The following is a 15,767-nucleotide window of genomic DNA, read 5'->3' on the forward strand; positions in this document are numbered from 1 at the left end:
CCAAGCTAAGTGGGGCGCCCCCCCCCACCCCCAGGGTTTCCAACCCTAGGCGCAGGGGAGGCCCAAGGGGGGCGCACCAGCCCACCAGTGGCTGGTTCCCCTCCCCACTTCAGCCCATGGGGCCCTCCGAGACAGGTGGCCCCACCCGGTGGACCCCCGGGACCCTTCCGGTGGTCCCGGTACAATACCGATAACCCCCGAAACTTTCCCGGTGGCCGAAACTGGACTTCCTATATATAATTCTTCACCTCCGGACCATTCCGGAACTCCTCGTGACGTCCAGGATCTCATCCGGGACTCCGAACAATTTTCGGGTTTCCGCATACTAATATCTCTACAACCCTAGCGTCACCGAACCTTAAGTGTGTAGACCCTACGGGTTCGGGAGACATGCAGACATGACAGAGACGACTCTCCGGTCAATAACCAATAGCGGGATCTGGATACCCATGTTGGCTCCCACATGTTCCATGATGATCTCATCGGATGAACCACGATGTCGAGGATTCAATCAATCCCGTATACAATTCCCTTTGTCAATCGGTACGTTACATGCCCGAGATTCGATCGTCGGTATCCCAATACCTTGTTCAATCTCGTTACCGGAAAGTCACTTTACTCGTACCGTAACGCATGATCCCGTGACTAACTCCTTAGTCACATTGAGCTCATTATGATGATGCATTACCAAGTGGGCCCAGAGATACCTCTCCGTCATACGGAGTGACAAATCCCAGTCTCGATTCGTGCCAACCCAACAGACACTTTCGGAGATACCCGTAGTGCACCTTTATAGCCACCCAGTTACGTTGTGACGTTTGGCACACCCAAAGCACTCCTACGGTATCCGGGAGTTGCACAATCTCATGGTCTAAGGAAATGATACTTGACAATTGGAAAAGCTCTAGCAAACGAACTACACGATCTTTGTGCTATGCTTAGGATTGGGTCTTGTCCATCACATCATTCTCCTAATGATGTGATCCCGTTATCAATGACATCCAATGTCCATAGTCAGGAAACCATGACTATCTGTTGATCAACGAGCTAGTCAACTAGAGGCTTACTAGGGACATGTTGTGGTATATGTATTCAGACATGTATTACGATTTCCGGATAACACAATTATAGCATGAACAATCGACAATTATCATGAACACAGAAATATAATAATAACCATTTTATTATTGCCTCTAGGGCATATTTCCAACAAAAACGTGATTACTCTGACTCATCATGGAGTTACGATTGCTCCTTATTACCAACATTCTACCTCCTTTATATCCAATAGTACTTCATCACTCCATACTCTTGGGGTATCCCGTATATCCAGATAAAACTCATGCTTATTTTGTGTGTAGTCCACCCCGTGGTATATCCTTATCTTTTCCAGGGGTCAAGTGTCTACTACCACCCTTAAAATGCTCCAATTCTTCCATAGACCATATTTATCATATCCTCGAAAATGGTCAAAATCTTCCTTCATAGAGTCACTGCTCCTAAAATCCAAATCAGTACCAACGATGCTAACTTTATTGATTCTCCAATGATTACAATCTCCTGCATTTCCATTACATGCCTCAACTTCTGAATATAAAAGAATTGTTCCCACTACTACTACTATATTTCTCACACACACCACTAAATATCATAAGTCTCCTTCTCCTTGGGACAATCCCTGGCAAAGTGCCCTGCTTCATTACAACGAAAACATATTACTTCTGACGAGTCTCGTGGTTTCCTTATGACTACAAAGCCTCCTTGGGTCCTCGGCTTCCTTTTTAGGCAACCGCTGAAGTAGTGCCCTGAATCTTTGCACCTGAAACATGTGATATGACTCAGGTCCTTTGTAGAAATTGGGTTGTTCCTAGGATCCAATCTATTTCTCTTCCTGGACTTTTCCGTGCCAATCAGGGCTTCTATTACCTGTGGGTCATACTCTACTTCCTCTGTTGGGAATTCTACTAGGTCCCCATTCAGACAATTTTGGGAGATGTGTCCTTCTTCTCCACATGAATAGCAAGACTTGGTGCAGGGTTTAATTGGTTCTTCTTTGGGTGTGTCCTCCACCTCTTCCTTCATCACAGGTTCTTCTAAAATTTCCATGAGGGATCCTTTCATTGCTTCTTTCTTCTGCTGGATGGTTCATTGTACCATGGGGTAAATGTGACACTGAGCAGGGTAGTGGTAGTTCCTTCATAGAAGTAACAAGTAATCTGCCTAGTTGGACATTCTTCAGCTGGGTGACTTTCTTCACAATTAGGGCATTCATCCTTGTGTTCTTTATGGTTGTGTCCTATTTCTCCACAGAGCTTGCATGCACAAGGCTTCTTCATATCATTACCATAAGGCTTCAATTTCTGGGGCACAAGACGAGACTTTAGCAGAGTCAACTTAAATTCTTCCCAAGTGGTTACTATTTGCCAACCATTGATGATTTGGTACAACCTCACCAAGTAGCAGCACCTCTTTCAAAGTACTGAAGAGCATGCTGGGCCATATCCTTTTCGGCTATGTTATTCTTCATGTGATCTTCCATGTTCTGAATCCATCGGTTCGTCTCCAATTGGCTTATTGGTCCCGGAAATGTGAGTTCATCTCCATTCATCCTTTATTGAGTCCAAGGTTCTGGGGTGAGATAAGAGAGATAGGGAGGGGTGCACACAGTACAAACAATAGTTTTGAAAAGACAGATTTTATTTTGTGGCTGTCGGAAAAAAAACATCAAACAAAATGACAGCTCACAATCGTCGCACCTAACGTAGGTATTTAACAGGGGTTTGGTCTTCTAAGGTCAATAAATCTTCAAAGACGCCAAACTCTTCAAGCCTTGTTCATGTCTCCGATGGCTTCTCCCGATTGTGTTTGTCCTTCTCAAGTTCTTTTGTCAGATCTCTGTTGATGTAGAGTCTCTCGTGACGTCCTTTAATATTTTTGGATTTGTGTTCCAAACTTCTGGGTTTCAACTTCCTTGGCATGAACCATGGTACTACTGTCCTTCAGTTCCTGACAAACCTCTGGTATCTCGAGGTTTTGTTCCTCCAGTTTGGCTACTTCAGCTTCTGGGTCCTAAGCTCTTCACGAAATGCTTCTTTGTCAAAATACGGCTTCCTGCAGATCCATCTTAAAACTCCAGATGTAATACTCCAAATCCTGGTGATACACCAGCTAAGGTTAAAACTGCATCCTTTGTTGATAGATGCTCCACCAGCCTTCTACCATCCAATCCTTCCGAAGAAATGCATGCTTATCTCAGCACAGTGACAATAGCATAAGCGGGCGATAACATCATGGATAGCCGTGTTTCTGCTCTTGTCATTTCCATGAGCTATCATTACATAGTTGATATCTCCTGCCTTAGGGTTTTCTTGACAAAAACTTTGAGTTCTAATGCTCCATGTTACAGTCTTTCTCTGATACACCTTGATCTCGGGTATTGACAGCTTCCATAGTTTGCCAAGTTCCATAAGGGTAGCCTTCCTAGGTCATACAAATCTGGGAATTCTTCAGAGCCTTCAAATTCCCCTAGTCTTCGGAGTCTTTAACCGTTGTAGTTTCCATCATTATAATGCACAGTAAAATCCTCTTCATTCTGAAGTGGTCTTAGTTGTTCGATATCTTGTACCTCTTGGAGTGGTCTCATCAGTCGAATCTTCGTGTGGTGGTCTAACTAAAAGGGGATATTTTGATAAAAGAAGAGAGGTAAAAGATCTTTTTGAAAAGATAAAGTTTTAGAGAAAATCTTTCCTATGGGCTTGCCATTTTCTAGGGGTCACGTCCTACAATCAACATGTGCTCTGATGCCATCTTGTAGCGACCCGACCTCAAACGGTCAAGTCTCTGTGCTTAAGTGTCATCCCTAGATCGGTATGCTGACACACACAATACTCGGGGATTTATAACAGAGGTAAATCACATGTATAAAGTAACGTAAATACTATTACCTCAATCCATATAGCGGAAGTAACAACAAGGTTGTGGATTCCCATCAACACCAACGGCAAAGTTGAGTGTAGAAATCGTAACCCTAACGTATCACTTACTCGTCGTAAGATTCCTGCAACATGAGACGTTGCAGCCACAAAGGGTCAGTACATTGAATGTACTGGCAAATTCACACCATATGAAAATGATGAATAATAGCTACCACTACATGCATATTTGGCTGGTGGAGGCTCTATGGTTAACATGTTTTTGCGAAAAGCCAATTTTTCCCTAAAACAAAGGAATATATTTTATTTAACTACAAAGTTTGTTGAAAATATTGAGAAGGTTCCTCCAACTCAATCCCAATTAATAGTTAACAACCCAACAAATTAATTAAGTAACATGATGAGATCCATAAGATAATCCAAGAACCAGATACTCAAGATGTCCATAACCGGGGACACGACTAACCATGATTAGTTTGTACACTCTGCAGAGGTTTGTGCACTTTTCCCCACAAGACTCGATCTCCTCCGTTGGATTTCTCGCACTACAGGGTGTTTGAGAAAGGGATGACCGAGACACAGTCTTTCAGAAACATTAACTCTAACCCTGGGTAGATAGTACCAACCTACATCCCCTACATCTGCTAGCCTACCACTGGAAGAGGTCATGCAACATACTCAACTATGCTAGAGCCCATAATAGCTTGTGGCTGCACACGGAAGTTTCTAGCATGAATAATCTTATGATCCCTTTGAGCCTGGGTGGCATTCCATAGGGTGATCACACGGGTCCTCCGGGATCCCCTTGGGCAAGCACTGGGTTCTCCAGGTGCCCGGGCAAACCACTGGGTGCTCCAGGGTGCCCCAACCATTCCACCCAGATGTGTATTAAAGTAGCCACCTTAAGTTAACCATTAATAATAACTCTCACATCTGTCATGAATCACTCAAACCAACCACGTCTACGAGCATAGCATAGTAGTATAAGCATAACGTAGTAACATCCTGGGTTTGAATGCAATACAATAGGTTCCTACCTCATCAACTACTTCCCAATACCCACATGTTATCAAATCCTAACCATGCAATGTTTGAGGGGTTGAAACTAATGCATAAAAACTGGGTAATAAAGGGATATGATCAAAGTGTGAACTTGCCTCGTACTGTTGATGAAGATAATTCGCACTCATAACTCCTGATAGTTCTACTCGTCACACTCCGGTCAATCTATCGTAAGCAAGCAATAGTAACCACACATAAGCAATCACTCAAAAGATCGGAAAGAACGAAGAAGACAATTCGGAAAACATCAAAACCAAGCAAATAACTCTTGCAACATAAAACAATTTCTAACAGTACCAAAATTATGTGAATTTGGCCTTATCAAAAAGTTTAGGTCAAGAGCTTTGATTTGCAAAAAGAATCAACTAAATCGGAGTTAAAAAACTCAAGTTATGAACAAAAGAAGTTTGAATTCAAATCTGTTTGAAATCAAATTTTATATTTTCAAAATCATGTTCAAGTTGTTTTACTGGATAGAGGGTATCGTAACAAAGAAGTGGGCGTTGGTTTCATTGGATTTGGATAAACGAGCAAGAAGTTGTGCTAGTTTGAAACAGAGGGACTAATCTGTAAGAAAGATAATTACATCTAGGTCCCTGGCCGAAATTAAAACAGAAAAAGAAAAAGACTAAATAACGAACGTTCATTACCGGACGCTAACGAACGAATTCGTTCGCTGCGAAGGGATAAACAGCGAACGTTCACCGAATAGGACTAACTAAAAAGAAAACCGATCTAAAAAGAAAACCGGTTCGGGCTTTTTGCGGTTTTTTTACCGTTCGGGCGGCTCGTCGGTTCTACGGGAAAAACCGGCGGCGGCGATGCGGCTCCGGCGATGGCGCGACGGTGGCGAGGCAGGCGTCGTCTGTGGGCGGCGGCGCTGGCGGAGGGATGGCGCGGCGCGGCAGCAGCAGCTAGCGGCGGCGCGGCGCGCAGCGTGGGGCGGCGGCGAGATGCAGCGGCGGCGGCGCGAGATGCGGGAGGGGTTCGGCGGCGCAAGCAGAGATGGGGGGTCCGGGCGCAGCTTTTAAAGGGGGGGCTCGGCCTCGGGAGGCGGAGTCCCGGGCGCTCACGGCGGCGCGGCGGCTCTCCGAGCGGAGTCCCGCACGGGGACGACGGGCGAGGCAGTGCGGAGCTGGGCCGTGGCCTGGCAGGGGTTGGGCCGGCCCAGTCGGGGAGATAAAGTTTTTTTAAAACAATTTTCCAGGGAACTAAAATAATAAACAAAATAACTAAAAATATTATATAGGCATATAATATATCAAAATTTTCAGAAAATGATTTTCTACAACATGGACATTTTTCTAACGTCAAATAAAATCTACAAAAATTCAAATAAAGCAAAGAGTGCTACTGTTGCAATAAAATCTAATAAAATTTATTTTAAAACATACCAAAACGATTTATAATTTATTTCTCTCCAATTTTCTATTATAGGGAATCATGTTACCCTATTTTCCATATATTTTATTTTTGGAGAAAAATAATTTGAATAAAACCAAAATAACTCCTAATTTAAAATGATTTCAAAGGGGCGTTAAATTTGGTTTCTTTGAAACTTCCAACTCATATTTCATATAATTTGAAGAAGTCATTTTATCCTCTCTCGTGAAAATCATTGAGTTGCATTAAGTTTCTGAGTTGAAAAAATATTTCCAAATGAAATTCAAATATTTTCAAAAACCCTTTTCATTTATTTAAATGGAAGAATTCATGTCATCTTCTCTCTAGGGTTTTGTATTTGAAAAGAATTTGAATTCGCGGAGATCATAAATGCAAAATGAAAGTTTGGGAAATTCCTTTTATTCCCTCTCATTTAACTTTCAAAAAGTTTCAATTTCACTCACTTCAGTCAATTAATCACACAACAAACAAACAAACAATCATTACTATCTATTTATTATAACATTCCAAAATTTAGAATTTTGGGATGTTAGAACAAGTGCTATTTTTGTCAATCTCTAATAAAATTTTCTACTTATACTTTTCCTAATGTGGTGCCATCACCTACCATAGGATTAGTATATGATCTTATTGATTTATTTCCTTCTCTTTTTCTTTCTTTATTTTTTTTCTTTTATTTGCAACATGAAAGTAAAGAAAGCAAAAACTCACACTAAACTTTATTATATAACTTGCACACGATTACAAGGATAGGTCACTAAGCAAACTCTCAAAGAAGAAAGGATCAAACTAAACTTTTATTCATCTAATGCAAAAGATCAAACTAAAATAAGTAAAAGTAATAAGATAGTGGGATGATACGATACCGGGGCACCTCCCCCAAGCTTGGCGGAAGCCAAGGGGAGTTCCCATACCCGATACTCAGTTCTCCTTTGGTGGTGAAGAAGATGATGGTGGTGATGAAGCGGTCCTATTCTTAAGGATCAAGAGGTTCTCCAACCGACGGATGACGCTTCGGAGATGGATGATATGCTCTTGATGCAAAATATTTTCGCGAGTAGGATACTTATTCTGTATGCGAACTATTTCAATGACGCGAAAAGCTTCAATCTCAGTAGGAGTAAGATGAGTAAGGTAGGGCTTAAGGATATCCTCTTCCTCCTCCTCGGCCAGCAGCGCTTGTGCTACCTCCGAGGATGGATCTAAGGTAGCTTTCTTGCCCTTGTCTCCCTTGATGGCGTCCGTAGGCTCCTCCCGCTTCGTCTCGACCTTCATCAGCCAAGCATCTTCTTCCATGTTGTTAGAGGAGCAAGAAGACATGATGCCTGGCTTGATAAATCTGACCGGAAATGGCAAGAAAAGGGAACAGAGGATTTCTCCATGATACGGTGGTTAACAAGTTCGGGAAGTATATATAGATTTTTTTTATCTTAGAGGACAAGCACACGGGAGAAAAACGGAGTACGAAAGGTGTCCGAGGTGGGCACAACCCACCTGGGCGTGCCAGGCAAGCCTGGCGCGCCCTGGTGTATTGTGCCCACCAGGGGACGCTTCCTGGAAGTTTCTTTATTCCCAAAATTCTTAAATATTCTAAAACTGATAAAAAATATTTTGGCGGATTTATCGGAGTCTGTTTACTTACCGTATCACGTACCTCCTTATTTTCACGATTTTGGAGTGCTCCGGAAGGACTCTTTTATGTGCTCTTCCGGTGTCAAAGTTTGGATAATATTACCTTCAACATTAATGGGCATACCTGAGATATAATGCTTTATTCATTGCCCATTGACAACCTTCAGGTTAGTACCTTTAGTATTATTTATTTTGATGGATCCAGACCGGTAAACCTCCTCGATGACATATGGGCCTTCCCATTTTGAGAGGAGTTTTCCTGCAAAGAATCTGAAATGAGAGTTGTACAAAAGAACATATTCTCCAACTTTAAACTCACGCTTTTGAATTCTTTTGTCATGCCATCTTTTGACTTTTTCTTTAAATAATTTTGCATTTTCATAAGCTTGGGTTCTCCATTTATCTAGAGAGCTAATATAAAGTAACCTCTTTTCACCAGCAAGTTTGAAATCATACTTGAGTTCTTTAACTGCCCAAAATGCTTTATGTTCTAACTCAAGAGGCAAATGACAAGCTTTTCCATAAACCATTTTATATGGATACATACCCATAGGATTTTTATATGCTGTTCTATAAGCCCAAAGTGCATCATCTAATTTCTTAGACCAATTCTTCCTGGACCTATTGACAGTCTTTTGCAAAATTAATTTTATTTCTCTATTGCTAAGTTCAACTTGACCACTAGATTGAGGATGATAGGGTGATGCAATTCTATGGTTAACATCATACTTGGCAAGCATCTTACGGAAAGCACCATGAATAAAGTGTGAACCACCATCAGTCATTAAATATCTAGGGACTCCAAACGTTGGGAAAATAACTTCCTTAAGCATTTTAATAAAGGTGTTGTGATCAACACTACTAGTTGGAATAGCTTCTACCCATTTAGTAACATAATCAACAGCAACCAAAATATGTGTATACCCATTAGAGGAAGGGAAAGGTCCCATGTAATCAAATCCCCAAACATCAAATGGTTCAACATCAAGTGAATAATTCATAGGCATTTCTTGACGCTTACCGATATTATCTATTCTTTGATATTCATCACAAGATAAGACGAACTTACGAGCACTTGAAGAGAGCAGGCCAATAAAATCCAGATTGCAATACCTTGTGAGCAGTTCTATCTCCAGCATGATGCCCTCCATAAGCTTTAGAGTGACATTTCTGTAGGATTTGTCCCTGCTAATGCTCAGGTACACAACGTCTAATAATACCATCTACTCCTTCTTTATAAAGATGCGGGTCATCCCAAAAGTAATGTCTTAAATCATAGAAGAATTTTTGTTTTGTTGGTATGTAAAGCTAGGTGGTAAATATTTAGCAACAATGTAATTAGCATAATCAGCATACCAAGGAGTACTATGAGAAACATTTGTTGCAGCTAACTGCTCATCAGGAAAACTATCATCAATAGGTAGTGGGTCATCAATGTACTGATCCTTTTCTATCAATGATACGTATATCAAAATCTTGCAACAAGAGAACCCATCGAATAAGTCTAGGTTTAGCATCTTTCTTTTCCATAAGATATTTAATAGTAGCATGGTCTGTGTGAACAGTTACTTTTGAATCAACAATATAAGGTCTAAATTTATCATAAGCAAACACCACTGCTAAAAATTCTTTTTCAGTAGTAGCATAATTTCTTCGAGCACTGTCTAGGGTTTTACTGGCATAATGAATAACATTCAATTTCTTATCAACTCTTTGTCCTAGAACAGCACCAACAGCATAATCACTAGCATCACACATAATTTCAAAAGGCAAGTTCCAATCAGGTGGTTGAACAATAGGTGCAGAAATTAAGGCTTTCTTGAGTGTTTCAAAGGCTTCTAAGCAATCATCATAAAAAACAAAAGGAATGTCCTTTTGCAAGAGGCTAGTAAGAGGCCTAGAAATTTTTGAAAAGTCTTTGATAAATCTCCTATAGAAACCAGCATGACCTAGGAAACTACGAATACCTTTTATATCTTTAGGACATGGCATTTTCTCAATTGCATCAACCTTATCTTGCTTCACTTCAATAACTCTTTTAGAAATTTTATGACCCAAGACAAAGCCTTCACTAACCATAAAGTGGCACTTCTCCCAATTCAAGATAAGATTTTTTTGTTCACATCTCTGCAAAACTCGCTCAAGATTGCTTAAACAATCATCAAAAGATTTCCCATAAATAGAGAAGTCATCCATGAAAACCTCAACAATATTTTCACAAAAGTCAGAGAATATAGCAGTCATTCATCTTTTAAAGGTAGCAGGTGCATTATATAAACCAAAAGGCATACGTCTATAAGCATAGGTTCCAAAGGGACAAGTAAAAGTGGTCTTTTCTTGATCAGGTTGAGAAACAGGTATTTGTGAGAAGCCAAAATATCCATCAAGGAAGCAAAAGTGTGTGTGCTTAGATAATCTTTCAAGCATTTGATCAAAAAAAGGCAAAGGGTAATGATCTTTTCTAGTTGCTTTATTTAATTTTCTAAAATCAATTACCATTCTATAGCCTGTAACAATTCTTTGCGGAATAAGTTCATTCTTATCATTAGGAACAATAGTAATACCTCCTTTCTTAGGAACACAATGAACAGGACTTACCCATCTACTATCAGCTATAGGATAGATTATACCTGCTTCTAGAAGTTTTAAGATTTCCTTTCTTACCACTTCCTTCATTTTTGGATTTAACCGACGTTGGTGATCAACAACGGGTTTAGCATCAGGTTCCATATTAATTTTGTGCTGACATAGAGTGGGACTAATGCCCTTTAAATCATCAAGAGTATATCCAATAGCAGCCCGGTGCTTCCTTAGAACTTTCAATAATCTTTCTTCTTCATGTTCTGAAAGGTTAGCACTAATAATAACATGATATATCTTCTTTTCATCAAGATAAGCATATTTCAAAGTGCCTGGCAATTGTTTTAATTCAAACACAGGATCACCCTTAGGTGGAGGAGGACCTCCTAGAGTTTCAATAGGCAAGTTGCGTTTAAGCAGAGGACGTTGTTCAAAGAAATTTTTATCTATTTCATTTCTTTCATGCATATGTAAATCATTTTCGTGGTCTAGCAAATATTGTTCTAAAGGATCAGTAGGTGGAACAGCAATAGAAGCAAGACCAATTAATTCATCCTTACTAGGCAATTCTTTTTCATGAAGATTTCTACTAAACTTGGAAAAATTAAACTCATGAGACTCATCACCAAAACTAACACCGACAGTTTATTTCTTACAGTCTGTCTTAGCATTAACTGTATTCAAGAAAGGTCTACCAAAGATAATGGGACAAAATTCATCTTGTGGGGAACCAAGAACAAGAAAATCAATAGGGTATTTTATTTTCCCACACAAGACTTCAACATCTCTAACAATCCCAATTGGTGATATGGTGTCTCTATTAGCAAGTTTAATAGTAACATCTATGTCTTCTATTTCTGCAGGTGCTATGTCTTCCATAATTTCTTGATAAAGGGTGTAAGGAATAACACTCACACTAGCACCCATGTCACATAAACATGATAACAATGATCTCCTATTTTAACTGAGACAACTGGCATGCCAACAATAGGTCTATGTTTATCCTTTTTATCAGGTTTGGCAATTCTAGTAGCTTCTTCACAGAAGTAAATAACATGCCCATCTATATCTTCTTCTAAAAGATCTTTAACCATAGCAATGCTAGGTTCTACTTTAATTTGTTCATCGGGTTTAGGTGTTCTAATATAGCTTTTGTTAACCACAGTTGAAACTTTAGCATGTTCCTTTATCCTAACAGGGAAAGGTAGCTTCTCAATATAAGCAGAAGGAACAACTGGATCAACATTATAAAGTATAGTTTCTTCTTTAACTGGTACCGGTTCTTTAATTTCTTCTTTAATAGGTGGGTGATATTTAAACCACTTCTCTTTAGGGAGTTCAACATGAGCAGCAAATGATTCACAAAAGGAGGCTACTATCTTAGAGTCAAGTCCATATTTAGTGCTAAACTTTTGAAAAGCATCGGTATCCATAAAAGATTTAACACAATCATATTTAATTTTAATACCTGACTCTTTACCTTCGTCGAGTTCCCAATCTTCAGAGTTGCATTTAATTCTTTCCAAAAGATCCCACCGGAATTCAATAGTCCACTCCATAAAAGATCATTACGAGAAAGCCGAGCATAAAAATTTCTGGATAATAATTTCTCTTTAGAGCTCATGATTGGGGCATGAATATAGCATTGACTTAAGCCTCCCCCAAGCTAGAGCGATACTTTCTCCTTCACGAGGCCAAAAATTATATATATAATTCCGATCACAATGAATTAGATGCATAGGGTAAAACTTTTGGTGGAACTCCAATTTCAAACGATTCCAATTCCATGATCCAATATCATCGCATAGCCTATACCATGCCAATGCTTTTCCCTTCAAAGATAAAGGGAAAACCTTTTTCATAACTTGATCCCTGGGTAAACCTGCAAGCTTAAACAATCCACAAATTTGTTCCACATATATCAAGTGCATATCAGGATGTTCGGTTCCATCTCCTGCATAAGGATTAGCTAGCAATGTTCTATCATACCCGAAGGAATTTCATATTCAATATTTTCAGTAGGTGCAATAGGTTGAGGGGTAACTAATTGTGGTTCCAGATGAGGCGAAGATACCCCGAACAAACCCCTCAAAGGATTGTTTTCCATAGTAACAAGTGACAATAAATTTCAGCACACTATATAAATGTTTCCTTACCAAATTCCACTTACCAAAGGCGCTTCACTCCCCGGCAACGGCGCCAGAAAATAGTCTTAATGACCCACAAGTATAGGGGATCAATTGTAGCTCTTTTCGATTAGTAAGAGTGTCGAACCCAACGAGGAGCAGAAGGAAATGACAAGTAGTTTTCAGTAAGGTAGTGTCTGCAAGTGCTGAAATTGTAAGTAGCGGAGTAGTTTGATAGCAAGATAATTTGTAACGAGCAAGTAACGATAGTAGTAACAAAAGTGCAGCAAGGTAGCCCAATCCTTTTGAGGCAAAGGACAGGCCAAAACGGTCTCTTATGAAAAGCAAAGCGTTATTGAGGGTACACGGGAATTTCATCTAGTCACTTTCATCATATTGTTGGTTCGATTTGTGTTCGCTACTTTGATAATTTGATATGTGGGTGGACCGGTGCTTAGGTGTTGTTCTTACTTGAACAAACCTCCTACTTATGATTAACCCTACCACAAGCATCCGCAACTACGAGAAAAGTATTAAGAATAAATTCTAACCATAGTATTAAACTTTGGGATCCAATCAGTCCCTTACGAAATAGTGCATAAACTATGGTTTAAGATTCTGTCACTCTCGCAACCCACCATCTAATTGCTACTCCACAATGCATTCCCTTAGGCCCAAATATGGTGAAGTGTCATGTAGTCGACGTTCACATGACACCACTAAGGGAATCACAACATACATACTATCAAAATATCGAACACATATCAAGTTCACATGATTACTTGCAACATGATTTCTCCCGTGACCTCCAGAACAAAAGTAACTACTCACAAATGATAAACATGCTCATGATCAGAGGTTTATTAAATAGCATATTGGATCTGAACATATAATCTTCCACCAAATAAACCATATAGGAATCAACACTACTAGTCACCCACAAGCACCAATCTATAGTTTCGGTAACAAGATTGAACACAAGAGATGAACTAGGGTTTGAGATGAGATTGTGCCGTTGAAGATGTTGATGGAGATTGCCCTCCTCAAAATGGGAGAGTTGTTTGTGATGATGAGGACGATGATTTCCTCCTCCGGGAGGGAAGTTCCCCCGACGGAATCACTCCGCCAGAGGGCAAAAGTGCTCCTGCCCAAGTTCCGCCTCGAGGCGGCGGCGTTTCGTCCCGAAAGTCCTCTTCTTATTTTTTCTAGGTCAAAATGACCTATATACCAGAAGGTGGGCCGAGGAGGCCATAACCCAGCAGGGCGCGCCTGGGGGCCCTGGCGCGCCCAAGTGGGTTGTGCCCACCTGGTGGCCCCCCTCTGGTAGTTATTTGCTCCAGTAATTCTAATATATTCCATAAAAAATCTCCGTGAAGTTTCAGCTCATTTGGAGTTGTACAGAATAGGTAGCCTGACGTAGCTTTTTCAGGTCCAGATTTCCAGCTGCCGGAATTCTCCCTCTTGGTGTGTACCTTGCAAATTATGAGAGAAAAGGCATTAGAATTACTCCAAAAAGCATTATTATGGATAAAAACATTATAAATGACAGTAAGAAAACATGATGCAAAATGGACGTATCAGTGCCCATTTCGTGCTTCAAGGTGAAGAACGCTTGGTGATCGTCCACTTCTACACGATGACATCATCTCTTTCCCATGGTGATTTGGATTTTGATCCGAGGACATATCTTTCCCAATGGGAGGGGATGATGCGGAGCATCCTACGGACATCACGATGTAAAGAGTCCGTTTGGCAAGTGACACATGCCACATCTACTTCACATAATAAAGGTGAATCATCTCCTTTAAACGTGTCCATTTGTATCCTTTGAGGATGGTATACTACTTGACCCCTCTCTCATGTGCATACATAGGTGTGAGCGGAGCTACATTCATCGAGGAGAAGTCCAAGCTCAAGAGTACACATACACCTTCAACGAGGAGCATGCACGGAAGAACCCCAAGGCCACAAGGAAGAAGGAGGCAACCACCAAGAAGAAGGCTGCAGTTCCCAGATGACCCCGCGCCCACGGGCCACCCAGAAGCCTTTTGGAGGCAAAGACGCGCACCCTCGTGCACACGGGACCCCCGTGCGCACGGGCTAAGTCGCTCGCCACCTGGATACCCTGTGCGCACGGGCTCCACTTACCCCGTGCACACGGGGCTGCCTGTGTGCAGCTGCGGGCTTTGCCCATGTAATGCCCATTACACCCCTGCTTACCCCTTCATCCCGTAGGGCTATATATACTTTTCCATCTCCTCCATTTAGGGATGGCTACGAATAGATCTAGACATTAGAGCTTAACTCATGTATCTCCCCTTGTGGGATTTCTCTTGAGAGAGAGAGAGAAGACTCCATTGGAGTCCAAGACCTCCATTAGAGAAGGTCCTTAGGGATTCAAGACCCCCTTGAGGGAAGGATCTATGTAGATCATCAAGACTTCATCTCCTTCATAGGATTTGGGATGAACTTTACCATGTATCTTGTTTCCCTTTGGTTGTTCTTGTACCTTGTGAATCTCATGTGTTTGTGAGTCTAGTGGATGTATGATTGGACTTGTCTTGAACGTTCCTCTTGTGATTTCCCCCTCTCGTTCTTCATGTTCTTCACGTTCTTCGTGGACCCCTCTCCAATTCGTGAAAGATCTCCACTCAGGGTCTCCACCCTACAACACACATCCTCCATTTCAATATGACATCAGACCATCTTTTCGCTTGTCCTCTTTGCCGTCCTTGTCGTCGGTGGTTGTAGTACCAGTTGTCACTAACTAAGGTTGGCCAGGTCCAATAGCTGGATCGTTGATTCTCGTTCGTGTCCGGTGAGATCAAGAGCGTCGAACAAAGTTTTTTTATGATCCGGCTAATATAATAGCGAAAAGCACCGCACATAATATATGTCCGTGTTATAATGTAAATTGAGTAATTTGTGTCGGTAGACCATGAAAAATTATTCAGGTTTAAATAAAAGCAAAACAATGTTTTTAATTGGTCGAGTTTTTTTCTTTGTTGCTCGTTCGTGTCCGGTGAGATCA

This window comes from Aegilops tauschii, chromosome 5 (assembly GCF_002575655.3).
Source record: "Aegilops tauschii subsp. strangulata cultivar AL8/78 chromosome 5, Aet v6.0, whole genome shotgun sequence".
In the NCBI taxonomy this organism is placed as follows: Eukaryota; Viridiplantae; Streptophyta; class Magnoliopsida; order Poales; family Poaceae; genus Aegilops; species Aegilops tauschii.